General features: G+C 40.3%; 1 protein-coding gene across 5 annotated transcripts in view; it reads right to left on the bottom strand.

The window, feature by feature from the left end:
- Window positions 1–14,191, bottom strand: part of DPP4 (dipeptidyl peptidase 4) — a 93,245-nt gene that overhangs the window by 77,322 nt on the left and 1,732 nt on the right. Inside the window, exon 2 of one of the 5 annotated variants that reach the window (XM_064287055.1) lies at window positions 7,906–8,045. The exons of the other annotated variants lie outside the window; for them this stretch is intronic. The gene's annotated coding sequence lies outside the window, so the exon portion shown is untranslated. The remainder of the gene's footprint in view (window positions 1–7,905; window positions 8,046–14,191) is intronic. 5 annotated transcript variants of the gene reach the window in all.

Genomic DNA, 14,191 nt, shown 5'->3' with positions numbered 1-14,191 from the left:
GAATAACAATATCCAAAAAAAGTTTCAATGACTCCTCTTTTACTTGCCATAAAGGGGCTAGATTTTCTGCCATGCTCTTCACTCCTGTGGTATCTGTACCTCCCGCCATGCTTTATCCCTTTCTTTCACAAGTAGAGGAAGGGCTGGCTTTCTCCCCAGCAGTACACCCTCACCTGGGCCTCAGATGCTTGTCTTTTTGATTTCTAAGCAACTTTGTTTTCATCTTACCTATTCCCTCTCAAGCGTATTCAGTTTGTTTTCACTGCTTACTTCTGCCCTGTCTTGCAGCATGTACAGAAAATATCAATCTTAAAAAAAATAATTACCTTACTCTGCTGCCTCCTCAAACCATCCCCTTATTTCTCCTCTCAAATAAATGACTTACATCTGTGGCTTTTGTTTTCTCACCATCCCTCCCCACACCTCTTCATCTAGCCCTTATTACTGGGTCCAGACTCACGTCTCTCTCCTCATCTTTTTTAATGCTTATTATTGGTATCACGTATTTTGCCAATTAGTCAAGTAATTTCATATCATTATTTAAATATTTAATCTGAACAGTCTTTCCTTAACTAGACCATAAACAAAGAGAATGAATTTACTGTATCTTTATCAAATAGCTGCTAGATCTGTAGTCTACAAATAGCAGGTATACATGATCTAGTACTGGATGATTTCACCCCATATTTAAGAATACATGAAGAGGAGCTCTTAAGAGACATGAGAAGGAGTGCACAGTGAGGTAGAAGGAAAACTAGGAGGAAGTGGTGCCTCAGAGAGGATATGCAGAAAATGGAAGGATGATCAATTGACAGGGATTGTGAGACACAGGAGGAGCCCTGGTGGCACAGTAGTTAAAGCAATCTACTGCTAACTGCAAGATTGGTGGTTTGAAACCACCAGTGGCTCTGGGGGAGAAAGATGTGGCAGTCTGCTTCCACAGAGACTTGCAGCCTTGAAAACTGTATTGGGTTACTACGAGTTGGAATCAACTGGATGGCAGTAGGTTTGGTTTGGATTTTTGTGAGACACAGGGTGAGAACCAAACCCTGGATTTAGCAACACAGAGGTTAGGGGTCTTGACAAGAACAGAGCAGTTTTGGTGGCGTGGTAGAGATGAAGCCTTATTCCAGTGGGTTTAAGAGAGAATGGGAGAGGAATTGCAGACAGCAATAATACAAAACCCTTTGAGAAGTTTTATAGTAAAGAGAGCAGAGAAAGGGAGTTTTAGTTGGGCAGGGATGTGGTGTCAGAAGTAATTTTTTCTTTTTCTTTTAAGTTTGTGAGAAATTACAACATGTTTATGATATATTAAAAAAAAAAAAAAGTTGCCTTAGAGTCAATTCCAACCCATAGCTACCCTATAGGACAGGGTAGAACTGCTCCATAGGGTTTCCAAGGACCAGCTGGTGGATTTGAACTACTGACCTCTTGGTTGCTTAACAGCTGAACTCTTAACCACTGCACCACCAGGGCGCCCATGATATAATAGGGAGGGAAATCTGATGACACAGCAAGTAGAAGGGAATAGCTTCAGCCATGTCTTCAAGTAAGCAGAAGGGGATAGGATCCAATGCACAAATGGAGGAGCTGGTCTTAGAAGCAGGGAGAACTCATCCATCCTCATGGGAGGGGACAGATGCAAGTGGGTGCAGAGATGGACTGGCGACAACTGAGGTGATTCTCTTCTAATGGCATCAGTTTTCTCATTAAAATAGGAAATAAGTCTATCAGCTAAGAGTGAGCATGGGGAAAAGGTGTTGGACATTGGAGGAGAGGAGATGCATGAGGAAAATGAGATAGTGAGTGGATGGGGATATACGGATGGATTGCCAGGCAACACTAAGGGACCGCTTGATGTTCGGCTCTGGATCTTTTCATCAGTATGGTCAAACTATTTTCATTCTAATGAGATCGTTTTCATGCAGATTAATATTTTACAACAAAGATTTGAGTCATCAATTAGATTCTTTTGTCCACGTCAGATTAAACAAATTATAACTTTTAGACATTGTGAGGCTCTTTTGTTTGCTTTTATTTATTTATTTATTTTATTTTCTTTTTATGGCCATTAATTATCTCAAGTCCTACTTCTCCAGGTAGACTTTTGCATGTTAAATTTTACCTTGTATAGTTCTAACTTATGTCCATTTTATTTTAACCATATCTACCACTATTTCTCCATACAAATTGAATAAAATAGGATAGTTTATATGTTTTTATGAAAAAAATTGAGAGTAATTTCCCTCAAATTTCAGACCTGCTCTATTGTCTCAGATTTGTACCTGGTATGCTGCAAATTCACTTCTTCCCTGTTCTTCATCACTTTTGATGCCAAGAAAAGCAAGTGCTGGGGTCAACAAGTCCTTATGATCAAGAAGGCAACATGAAAACACTCTGCTTTGGTCTTTCTCTCCTTGAGACAGCTGGATGGATTCAAACCCCAACATTTTGGTTAGCATCCAAGTGTTTTAACCATTTGTCTGAGCTTGCTGCTATAACAGAAATACCACAAATGGATGGCTTAAAAAAAAAAATTTATTTTCTCACAGTGTAGTAGGCTAGAAGTCTAAATTCAGGGCATCAGCTCCAGCGGAGGGCTTTTTCTATCTGTGGGCTCCAGAGGCAGGTACTTCTCATCAATCTTCCCCTGGACTAGGAGCTTCTCCTCGCAGGAATCCCGGGTCCAAAGGATGCACTCCACTCCCGGTGCTTCTTTCTTGGTGGTATGAGGTCCCCCAACTCTCTGCTTGCTTCCCTTTCCTTTTATCTCCCATACCCCAGGAAAACTCCCTTTACATTGGATCTAGGATGTGGCCTGAGCAAGGGTGTTAAATCCCACCCTAATCCTCTTTAACCACAGGCAGGGATTATGATTTAGAACACTTAGGAAAATCACAAAATGAAGGACAACCACACATGGCCTAACCAAGTTGACACATTTTTTTTGAGGACAAAATTCAATCCATTACACCATTGTACCACGAGGGCTCCTTAAGTGCAATATGCGTAAAACTAAGAGGCTGTGCTGGTTCAGAAAAGGGAAAAAAAACAATTGCTGCAAAGTTGATTCTGACTCATGGTAACCCTGTCAGAGTAGAATTGTGCTCCATAGGGTTTTCAATGGCTGATTTTCTGGAGGTAGATCGCCAGGTCTTTCTTCCTGAGATGCCCTGGGTGGACTTGAACCTCCCTCCAACCTTTCGGGTAGCAGCCGAGAGCATTAGCCATTTGCACCACGCAAGGATTCCTTCAGAAGAGGGTAAAAACCAAACACCAAACCAACTGCCATCGAGTCGATTACCGACTCATAGCGACCCAATAAGACAGAGTAGAACTGCCCCTATAGTTTCCAAGGAGCGCCTGCTGGATTCCAACCGCGGACCTTTTGGTTAGCAGCCATAACTCTTAACCACTACGCCATCAGAAGAGGGTAAGGGTCTCATAAAGAATGATGTGAAGATCACAGAATTGTTACACATATTGTGGCTTATCTAATAATTGGAAGCTAGAAGGTAAGAGGGAATGTTTCAATGACAGGACTTGAGTGCCCATATTTAAAAAAAAAAAAATCAGTAAAAGTCAGACTGAGACAGAATTGATTTTTCCAGCAGAGGGTAGGCAATATTGTACAGACTGCAGGAAACACATGCCAAACAACAGCAAGAGACTTAAAACTGAAGCTGGGACAATGTTCTACAAGAATTTTTTTTTTTTTTTTAATGAAGACAGATAAAATCTGGGCAAATATTAAAAAAAAACACCCTGCTTTATAATAAACCTAGCAGTTAGGAAAGAGAGTGAGAAGGGAATATTTGTAATATGATCAGATTCTTTGGCGATCAGAGATGGCTTGATGTCTGTTTTTATTAAAAAAATAAATCTTTCTGATGTAATTAAAAGATAGCTATAATAAAATAGATGACATGCCTACACAGACTTCCATTTCTTTTCAGAATTCAATTTAGTTGTTTACCCTGCCGCTCACTCCCAGAAAGGGGAGTCTTGATTAGTCTAATCCAGTTGTGGTGATTCCATTCCTTCTGCTGGTGATTAGCTTAGAAACGAGCAGGTGGCACAAGTCTGACCAATATGACAACAAGGAAATCCTGTCGGGGGGAGTAGGGAGAGGCTTCTAGAAATGGTTTTTCTCCTTGATACAAAAGACTCTGAACGAGGAACAGCATTTTCTTCTGCCTTACAAAACAGCTGTGTGAGCAAGTGATATGTTAAGCTGTAGCAGCCATCCTCAACCATGAGAGGACAAGCCTAAGAACAGAAATCAACAGGCTGGGTGAGGATGACAGAGCTAAAGATGGAAAGACCCCAGGTCCTTGAGGATGTTGTTGGGCCACTAAATTACCGAACTCTAGAACTGCCTTACTTCTGGACTTCTTATTACATAAAATGCTAATAGTAACACAATAACAATAGTCTATAGTTTAAATGGAAACCCTGTTGGCGTAGTGGTTAAGAGCCATGCCTGCTAACCATAAGGTCAGCAGTTCGAATCCACCAGGCGCTCCTTGGAAACCCTATGGGGCAGTTCTGCTCTGGCCTATAGAGTTGCTATGAGTTAGAACTGACTTGACAGCAATGGTTTTTTTTTTTTTTTTTTTTTTAATAGTTTAAATGAAGTCTCTGGGTGGTGCAAGCAATTAACACACTCAGCTGCTAACTGAAAGGCAGGTAGTTCAAGTCCACCAAGAGGAACCCCAGAACAAAAGGCCTGGCAATCTACTTCTGAAAAACCAGCCATTGAAAATCCCATGGAGCACAGTTCCATTCTGACACATTTGGGTCACCATGAGTTAAAATTGACTCAATAGCTCCTTTTTTTTTTTTAAGTTTAAACAACTTTTGTTCAGGTATTCTGGTACTTGCAGCCAAAAGCATTCTATCTGATATAATCCTCACGCAGAATCAGAGGGCTGTAAACTGTTGATGACTAAACATATAGGTAAACTGCATGCTTGGGGGATGGGGAACTGGGAGGATTGTATTTAGGCCCATTAATTATTAATCCTTTATGGTTGGTTGGTCTCTGTACAGATTTTCCTGGGCAGCATTTATCATTTGCTCTTTAGTGCTTCTATAGCACTTTGATCATTTACTTAGAAAAGCACTTTAAAAAAAAATTTTTTATTGTGCATTACGTGAAAGTTTACAGAGCAAATTCATTTCCCATTTGATAGTTTGTACATAAAGTGTTCCATGACATTGGTAGCATTCCCCACAATGCGTCAGCACTCTCCCCATTTCCGCTCTAGGTTCACCATTACCTTTTGTCCTAATTTTCTACCACTTCCTGCCTTCTCATCTTTGCTTTTGGTTAGGCAAATGTTGCCCTTTTGATCTTGTATAATTGATTGTTCTAAGGAACACATACCTCTTGGGTGTTATTATTTATTTTATAAGCCTGTCTACAGTTTGGCTGAAAGGTGGTCTCAGGGAAAAGCTTCAGTTCCATCCAGTTCAGAGGGGTGTATTAGGGCCATAGTCTTAGGGGTTCCTCCAGTATCTGTCGGACCAGTAAGTCTGGTCTTTTTTGTTAATTTGATTTTTTGTGGTACAATTTTTCTTCTGCTCTGTCTAGGACCCTCTGTTGTGATCTGAATCAGAATGGTTGGGAGTGTTAGCCAAGCACTATCTAGTTCTTCTGGTCTTGTGCTCATGGTTCATGTGGTCCACTAGTTCTTTGGACTAACTGCCCCCTTGAGTCTTTGGTTCTCTTTACTCTCCTTTGCTCTGGACAGTAACAGACCAATAGATGTATCTTAGATGTCCGGTCATAAGCTTTTAAAAGCCCAGACGCTACTCACTAAAGTAGGATGCATAACTTTGTTTTTATGAACTATGTTGTAGATGTCCCCTGAGTCTATGGTCCTTTGCTTCCAAGCCTAGGAACTTAGTCCTGCAGGATGTTTGGTTATGTCTAAGAAGTTGAAGGCCACTTAGACTTTTGATTATAGTTGATATTTATGCTTTCTTTAATATTGTGAATAATTTCGGGACAAAGACAGTATCTATCACCTTTATACCCTTATAGCCAACTTTCATGGCATGTAGAAAGTGCTCAATAAGAATTTGCGGAATTGGTGAATTGCCTTCTGTTGTGCTGGGGGTGTATGATCTAGAGGACCCTCCAAAGCCCTGCCTTGGAAAGGGAAAAGCTAACCCAGGAGTATGAGGGAGGAAGTTAAACCAGAAGAACCACTTCGCATTAGCTCTTGTGGGAAGGAACTAACCAGTAGTGAAAGGGAAAATCTCACCTTCAGCTACTCAGCCAGCTGTTCAAGGAGTTTGTCTCCTCTCCTACTCTTGCCTTTCACATTGCCATACATTATCTTAAAAACCAAAAAAATCAAACCCAGTGCCTTCGAGTCGATTCCGACTCATAGCGACCCTATAGGACAGAGTAGAACTGCCCCATAGAGTTTCCAAGGAAAGCCTGGCGATTAGCTTACATCTGATATATATATATATACACATGTATGTATTTTTTTTTTACTGATTTCTGTTTCCAATGCTACCACTCTTGTCCAAGGCACCATCATCTCTCGCCTGGACAAACCACCCCTCCCCCAAAACTATTCTCCACACAGGTGTCAGAGACATTATTTGAAAATGTAAGTAAGATCATGCCACACTCACACTTGAACCCTCTAGAGGCTCAAAATCATACTCGGAATGAAAAATTCATTCTGTGTCCCTCAGTCTTCTCTATCACACTTTATTTTTGCCATATAGCATTTATTATCATGTGAAATCACTTGTGTACTTATTATCTGCTTGCTCCATTATAAAGCTCCATGAGAGTAGGACCCTTATGTCTACTGTTTAGAGCCATGTCTTCTGTACTGGCAATAACACTTTGTTAGTGACTTGCAGTAAGTCAATAAATTAAGTAGTATTGCCTCTAACTGCCAAGGAGTCCTGGTGGCACAGTGGTTAAGAGCTCGGCTGCTAACCAAAAGGTTGGCAGTTTGAATCCAGCAGCCACTCCTTGGAAACCCTATGAAGCAGCTCTACTCTGTCCTATAGGGTTGCTTTGAGTCAGAATCAACTCAACAGCAACGGGTCTAGCTGCTAGAGAACCTTAACACTAGAGGAGTTTTAAATCTCATGCTAAAAGAGGTTCTTGCCGGGATAAAAAAAATAAAAGAACATAACTGAGAAATAAGAGCCTTCCATGGAACTCTTGGATCTGAGTGCGATTAAATTGGGCTTGAAAACAACTGAGGAAAACAAGAGGAGAGGGTCCCAACCCCACAGAGATGGTGCCAAGGCTACATTGACCACCTAGCTTGGTTTTGTGAGTTCACTGTTAAGTAAGTCAGGAGGTAGTGCAGTACCTGCTTGATACTTGCCCTCTCCTACCCGCTGCCTCCACAGGCATACATACATACACCTGAGCCACCGTGCCCCACAGAGTGCCAGGAAAAAAAGCCCTTTTGGCTCTGGCTCTACCTTAAATTATCTGTGCTCCTGGGGCCTTAGACTCTGAGTTATGTGGCCTTTAAGGGTCTCTTAAGCTCATGGGTCTGCTTACTTCCCCAGTGAATCAAATAGTGAAGAAATATCCCTATTAAGATGTACCGTTAACTAAAGTAAATGGTGTCTATTTAAGTTTTAAAAAAAACTTCCTAGAGAGTTATAATTTTGAAGTACAATATAAAACTGCAAATGCAGCAGTTGGCAAACAATAAAAGAGCTAACTCAGAAATTCTAATTTTGTGGTTTCACATTACTCTCAAAACGAGAGACACACCCTCTTTTGGAGGTCAAAATAGATCTGTGAAGACTAAAGGTAAAAATATTTACAAGATATTGATTTACAACTATAAAAGGACTAGCACCCAGCCATAAAGCCATGATTAAACATTAACTCTGAAAAATTCTCACCAAGGTATTTCTTTAAAACAGTTGTTTATGGGAGCCAGCAGTTTCAGCAAAGAACACAAGATAGAAGATTCGAAGTTCAAGTTCCAATACCTTCTAGCAAGCCCCTAACGTTGGATGCCTTGGTTTCTTCTGTTTTAATTCTGGTAAAAATATACGTAATGGAACATTTGCCATTTCAACCTTTTTTACGTGTACAATTCAGTGACATTAATTACATTCACCAGGGTGTGCAACCATTGCCATTATTCATTTCCAGTTTTTTTCATCACCTTTAACAAAGATTCCGTGCCCCTTATGCATTTTTTTTTTTTTTTTATGCATTAGCTCCCCTTTCCTTCCATGCTTCAATTTAAGCCTAAAAAGTCAAGATATTCTTATCTTTCTCTGACATGGAATGTTCTGTGAAAGTCTCTTTCTCTTTATCAAACAAAAGAATGTAAAGTGCATCGAGAACAAAGCAAGTGTAATTTAGTGCAAGTAGTAAATCTGGACCTATTACTACTAATAATAATCATAATATTAATAAGACCAGCCAAAAGCTTGGGATGTCAGTGCTGGGCTAGAAGTTGTTACCCATATACAGCTTTATCCAGGTATAGAGGCCTTAGTAATAAGACTCATTTCCTCAGAGTAATTAGCATACAGGATATTAGTGGTCAGGAAACTATAAAATAGCTATAGAAATGGAAAGTTGAAATAATTATGCTAGCATGGCCAAATTAAATCTGCAGTGACCAAAAATTAACGAAACTATATGGAGGTTAAGAGTATCTACTCTGGGGTCACATTCCCTGAAGGTGAATCCCAACTCTGTGTAATTTTAGCATGTTCCTTAACCTCTGTGGTAGCCAGCCTCCAAGATGGCCCCCAAGGATCCCTGCTTCATGGTATTCACACCGTTGTGTACTCCTTTTCCATATTGTACCAGGGTGGCCTGTATGATAAATAGAATTCAGCAGGAGTGACAGTAAGCCATTTCTGAGGCTAGGTTATAAAAAAGGCACTGAAGCTTCCTGCTTGGCTGTTCTCTTGGTTCCTTCGTTCTAAGGGAAGCAAGCTGCTGTGTCAGCCTATGGAGAGGCCTACATGGTGGGAGACTAAGACCTCTGCACAACAGACACATGAGTGAGCTTGGAAGTATATCTTTCAGATCTAGGCAAGCCTTCAGATAGCATCTTGATTGCAACCTCCTGAGAAACCCCAACCAAGAACCACCCACCTAAGCCACTCCCAAATTCCTGATCAAAGAAACTGTGAGATAAGTGTTTTTTTGTTTTGTTTTAAGTCATGAAGTTTTATGATAATTTATTATGCAGCAATAGATAACTAAAATACCCTCGCAAAGTTTCTGCAAAGCTGTAAAAATGGGGATAGTAACTTTACCTCTCTCAAAGGGTTGTTGTAAGGATTAAATGTCCAATACCTGGTGCACAGTAAATACATGTTGGCTATTATTACAGGTTTGCATACTTCTCTTCCACAAGCCAGGCATTCCTGCATATTATTTACAGTCACATTCCCCATAATCCTCAGTACTTTGTCAAGTCATAAAATTTCAAGTACACTGATCCAGCTCTTGTCAGTCCTTTATGCAGTCTTTCTCTAACCATTGTGCACCCAATCCTCCCTTTTTCTCTCTGATCTGTTTAGAAAAGTGAGGCAAAGATTTCTGAGAGAAATTTAAGGCACATGCTATATAGCTAGGGAACCAAAAGCCCAAATAGCTGGCCTGAGAAAGACCAACCCACTGACCTCATGAGCACTTGAAGAAGGTTGACAATAGTTAACTGAGCTAGCCTGAGATCAACCCGAGCTTTTACAGAGCACACTGTTTAGAAATTGTTCTCTGAAATATACAAAGCTTTCATTCAGACTCATTTCTGTGCTTTTAAACCTGGAATAGATCCTGGACTTCCTCAGGCAAACTTCATAGATGTTATCTTTTCTTTCTCTGATTATTCCTGTCTCCTTCACATTGGGTTGTCTTTTATTACTGATGGATGAGTGAGCAGTCAAATTTCCTATGCACTGAAAGAAGGTATTGAGGAAATTTACTGCTAAAGCTGTGAAAAGAACAAAAGAAGAACAGATATACATTTTTATCCCATAATAAAATTCAATAATAAAAATTATTTAACACCCAAATATTTCAAAAATTCAGCAAATACAATATAAAAGGGATAAAAAGAGATTACAAGTACTGAATGAGAAGCTCTTATTATACTAAGTCATGAAGATTTTTTTATAATTACATATGAGTAAAGTATTTTTATATACTTTACTGCTGATTCTCTGGGAAACTGAATATTTAAGTATGCAATATTCTTTTATAGTAGGATAATTTGAGAGATTTAAAACAAAACACGATCCTTTTTTATAACATATAGAAAGCAGTGAACTTTTAATTTATTTCGGTGAAATTTCTGACCTCAAGGAGTTTTTATTCTAAAAAATATGGCATTAGTATTAAGCCCATGTTTCTAGGAATCAATCTCTCTCTCTCTCTCTTCCTGCCCTGGGTGTATCTAGTTCTGCTGAAGTCTGTGCGGAAACACTTGACCTCTTAAACATCTCAGGGTAAATTTGGGTTTGCTCATTTCTTCCTCCTTCTTTTTGGCTGTTTAGTTCTTTGTTTTCCACATGATCTAGGTGTTTTTGTTTGTTTTTTCCTGTCAAAATCTTCCCCCTCCCTCCTTCAATTCCTTTCCTTTCCCTTCTTATTTCCTTCTTCCCTACCTTTCCCCTCTCTTCTCTCTCTTCCTTCCTTGTATTTGGATGACTTTAAACCTAGGCTGACAAAATGGAGGACATTTCTTGGGTGACGACTCTGGAGTCTTTGTAAGAAACACTGTTATTTATTGCGGCAGAGCCCATGAATGTATTGCTGATTTAGTGAAATGCTGCCTTCCTGAGCTTTCATCTCTGTCCCTTGATTTAGGAGATAATATTGGAGCCATTATTCCCTGTCCTAAAATGTGACCCAGCTGGAGCTGGACTCACAAGGACTCATAAGGACTCATGAACTGAGCCCTAAGGTATAAAGACTATAAACCAAAAAAAAAAAAAAAAAACCCATTGCCATGGGGTGTTTCGACTCACTATGACCCTGAAGGACAGGGTAGAACTGCCCCATAGGGATTCCAAGGAGCATCTGGTGGATTTGAACTGTCAACCTTTTGGTTAGCAGCCATAGCTCTTAACCACTATGCCACCAGGGCTAGGATAATCTTGGAAAATATCTTTTAGGGGAACGTTCACATAAACAAATCATAAAACAGAACACAAAAGAGTTTCCACTCTTTTTCTGTCAGCATTTAGCATTCGTTGGACCAGTGAAGACCCTCCCGACCGTCCTTACTGAAACCTGTAACAGTAATTATTAGGAAAGACGATTCAAAATGTAGGATCACAGTTTCTAGTCATCTGTGAAAAGGTGGAGATTTCAATGGTTTTGTCCATTTTGTAATGTTAATACACACTGATGACTCTGTAATGTTCCTTGGACTCAGGCAGATATGGGTTTAGCAGGATGCTTGTCCATTTTCCCATTCTTGCCTATTCTGTAATATTCCTTGGACTCGGGCAGACATTAGCTCTGGCAGCATGCCTGTCTGCTTCCCACTTTTGCATCTTTGGACATATGCTGAATAAAACTTTATTTTTGCTTTACTTAACTTTGTGATGTTTTTACCCAAGAACACCCTTAAAATAAGGCAGGAGCTAAAACAAGATAATTTCCCTTTTCTCCTCAAATATACATACATGCCAATTAAGAAATACAAGGAAAATAACTTGAGTGGTAAGTGTAAATAAAACATACAATGAAACCACATCTCCACCTAGTTGCTCAAGAGCCAATCTTAGCTACCTCGCTCCTTCTTTCCTATGTTTAACCAATTGCTGAAGTCTCATCTTCAACATGTCTGAGTAGTTCTCAAGTCAACCCCCTCTACCTCCTCCAATTCTGATCTGCACCATCAGTCTCCTGAGCCACTTGCCTTTCCTCCTCCAGCCTTCCTCCACTTCAATCACCTTCCCACTGTCAGGCCTAACACTAACAGTTCAGGTCATCCATCATCTACAGGTGAGAGTCAAATTCCTTTTCCTGCTGCCCACTCTCCTCTCTGGCCAAGGATCCTCTTATAATCCCAGAATAGAGGATGCAATCTTCCATCTCTATAAAGATACACAAGGCATTCACCTTTTCTGGAAAACCTTATCTCCAGATACTGATGTTGATTATTCGATCCTCCTCACAAAAGAAACTTTTTTTTAATGAGAAGTCTTCTCTGACTTTCCCAGATAGGCTGAAGTGCTTCTCCTAACCCCCGGGGAAGTTTGCTCACACCCCTCTAAATTATCTTATTGAATTACAACAGTAGTTAGATGGAGTCCCAGGATGGCACAAAGGAACAACTCAGAGGCACCTCAAAAGAGAGGCCTGGTGATCTACTTCAAAAAAAATCAGCCACTGAAAACTCTAAGGAGCACAAATCCCATTTGAAGAAGAGAGTAGGTGCTATATAGAGAAATGGCATGACAGTCCCTACCCACTCTGCATACCCCACCCGGCAAATCAAAGTCCTTATAGTTAACTTGAGAAGCCTCACCATCCTCCCTTCAAAGGAGCATTCTGGCTGTACATCTTCCAAGACAGATTTGCTCGTTCTTCTGGCGGTCCATGGTATATTCAATATTCTTTGTCAACACCATAATTCAAAGGCATCAATTCTTCTTCAGTCTTTGTTATTCATTGTCCAGCTTTCACATGGATATGAGTTGGCTGAAAATACCACGGCTTGGGTCAGGCGCACCTTAGTCCTCAAGGTGCTATCTTTGCTTTTTAACACTTTAAAGAGGCCTTTGCAGCAGATCTGCCCAGTGCAATGCATCAGTTGATTTCTTGATTACTGCTTCTTTGGGCGCTAATTGTGGATCCAAGTAAAAGGAAATCCTTGACAACTTCAATATTTCTTTGGACTTGTTACCAGGAGGGACCAATCCCTGGGGAAGGATATCACTCTTTGTGAATTAAACTCCTAGGCCATTTGGCTGGCCATCTCAAGCAGCTTATCAAAGTACGGTATCCTTCCAACCTTTCTTAAGGGATGCTCTGATAATTAGTTCTATTGATCTTGGCAGCGAAGCTGTGGTGCTTCAATGAGGTTTTGGAGACCCTCGCAAATGGACTATTCAGTTTATTGTGGTTTGTTTGCATATCTGCTTCCCTTTAGACTACAAATTTCTTGGGGTCAGGGACTTTTACATTTAAAAAAATTAGTCTTTGTATTTGCAGCAACTAGCACAGTGCCTGGCACATAATGTAAGCCCTATGGCTGCTTATTATTGAATGAATGACCCATTCTTCCCCACAACAAGGTTTTGTGTGTATAGTTGTTTAAGTACACAAGGAACCACTTTACAAAAAAGTCCTATTTTAACAGTTTACAAGGAGTGGGCTGATGTATACCTTTAATAGTCTGAAATGGTGGCAACCACTGCTTTCTTAAGTAACTAAATGTAATGATCAGTAGGCCAATCCACTCCATCATTGAACCTGGCACCTCTCTCCTGGCCCTGAAGTTTCAGGGCAAACATGGGTTTTGACGGCTTTACAAGGAATATGGAGTCCCTAGGTGATGCAAACAGTTCAAGTGTTCAGCTGCTAACCGAAAGTCTAGAGGTTCGAGTCCGCCCAGAGGAGATTTGGAAAAAAGTCCTGGTGATCTATTTCTGAAAAATTAGACATTGAAAACTCAACAGAGCACAGTTCAATTCTGACACATGTGGGGCCATCAACAAATAGGAGTCAATTTGCAGCTGGTCGGTTACAAGGAATACTGGAACTAATTCTGAGCCCTCACCTGAAAATCGGGAAAAGACCCTTCATTATGTAAGCGCTGTCTATACATTTCCCGGCTGACTGGACATGCTAACCGTCCAGAGAGAATGCTCAGTTGGCTGATTAATTTAGCGCTTGTAATAATGAAATGAAAGTAAATCGATGAAAGGAAAGGAGGGCCAAAGAAGGCCCAAACTAGTATTCTCACTTGCTTGTATTAGTGTGCATTCAATTACCTGAATGTTTTCTATTAAGAGGTAAGGCTAAACTGCAACATTCAGTCAGGCAAGCTAAAACATATGAAGGTAATTTAACGAAATGAACCCACCAAAACGTCCTAATCTCATCCCCTCTGAATAGTATCATGCATGCCAGCTTTATGATTTATCTCTGCAATACTTCTAAAGTGGCCAAATAGTTGCTTCCCTGTATCCTAACCGTATA

Source organism: Loxodonta africana, chromosome 6 (genome assembly GCF_030014295.1).
Source record: "Loxodonta africana isolate mLoxAfr1 chromosome 6, mLoxAfr1.hap2, whole genome shotgun sequence".
Classification (NCBI taxonomy): domain Eukaryota; kingdom Metazoa; phylum Chordata; class Mammalia; order Proboscidea; family Elephantidae; genus Loxodonta; species Loxodonta africana.
The sequence above is the reverse complement of the archived record's forward strand: the minus strand, read 5'-3'. Positions and strand labels throughout refer to the sequence as shown.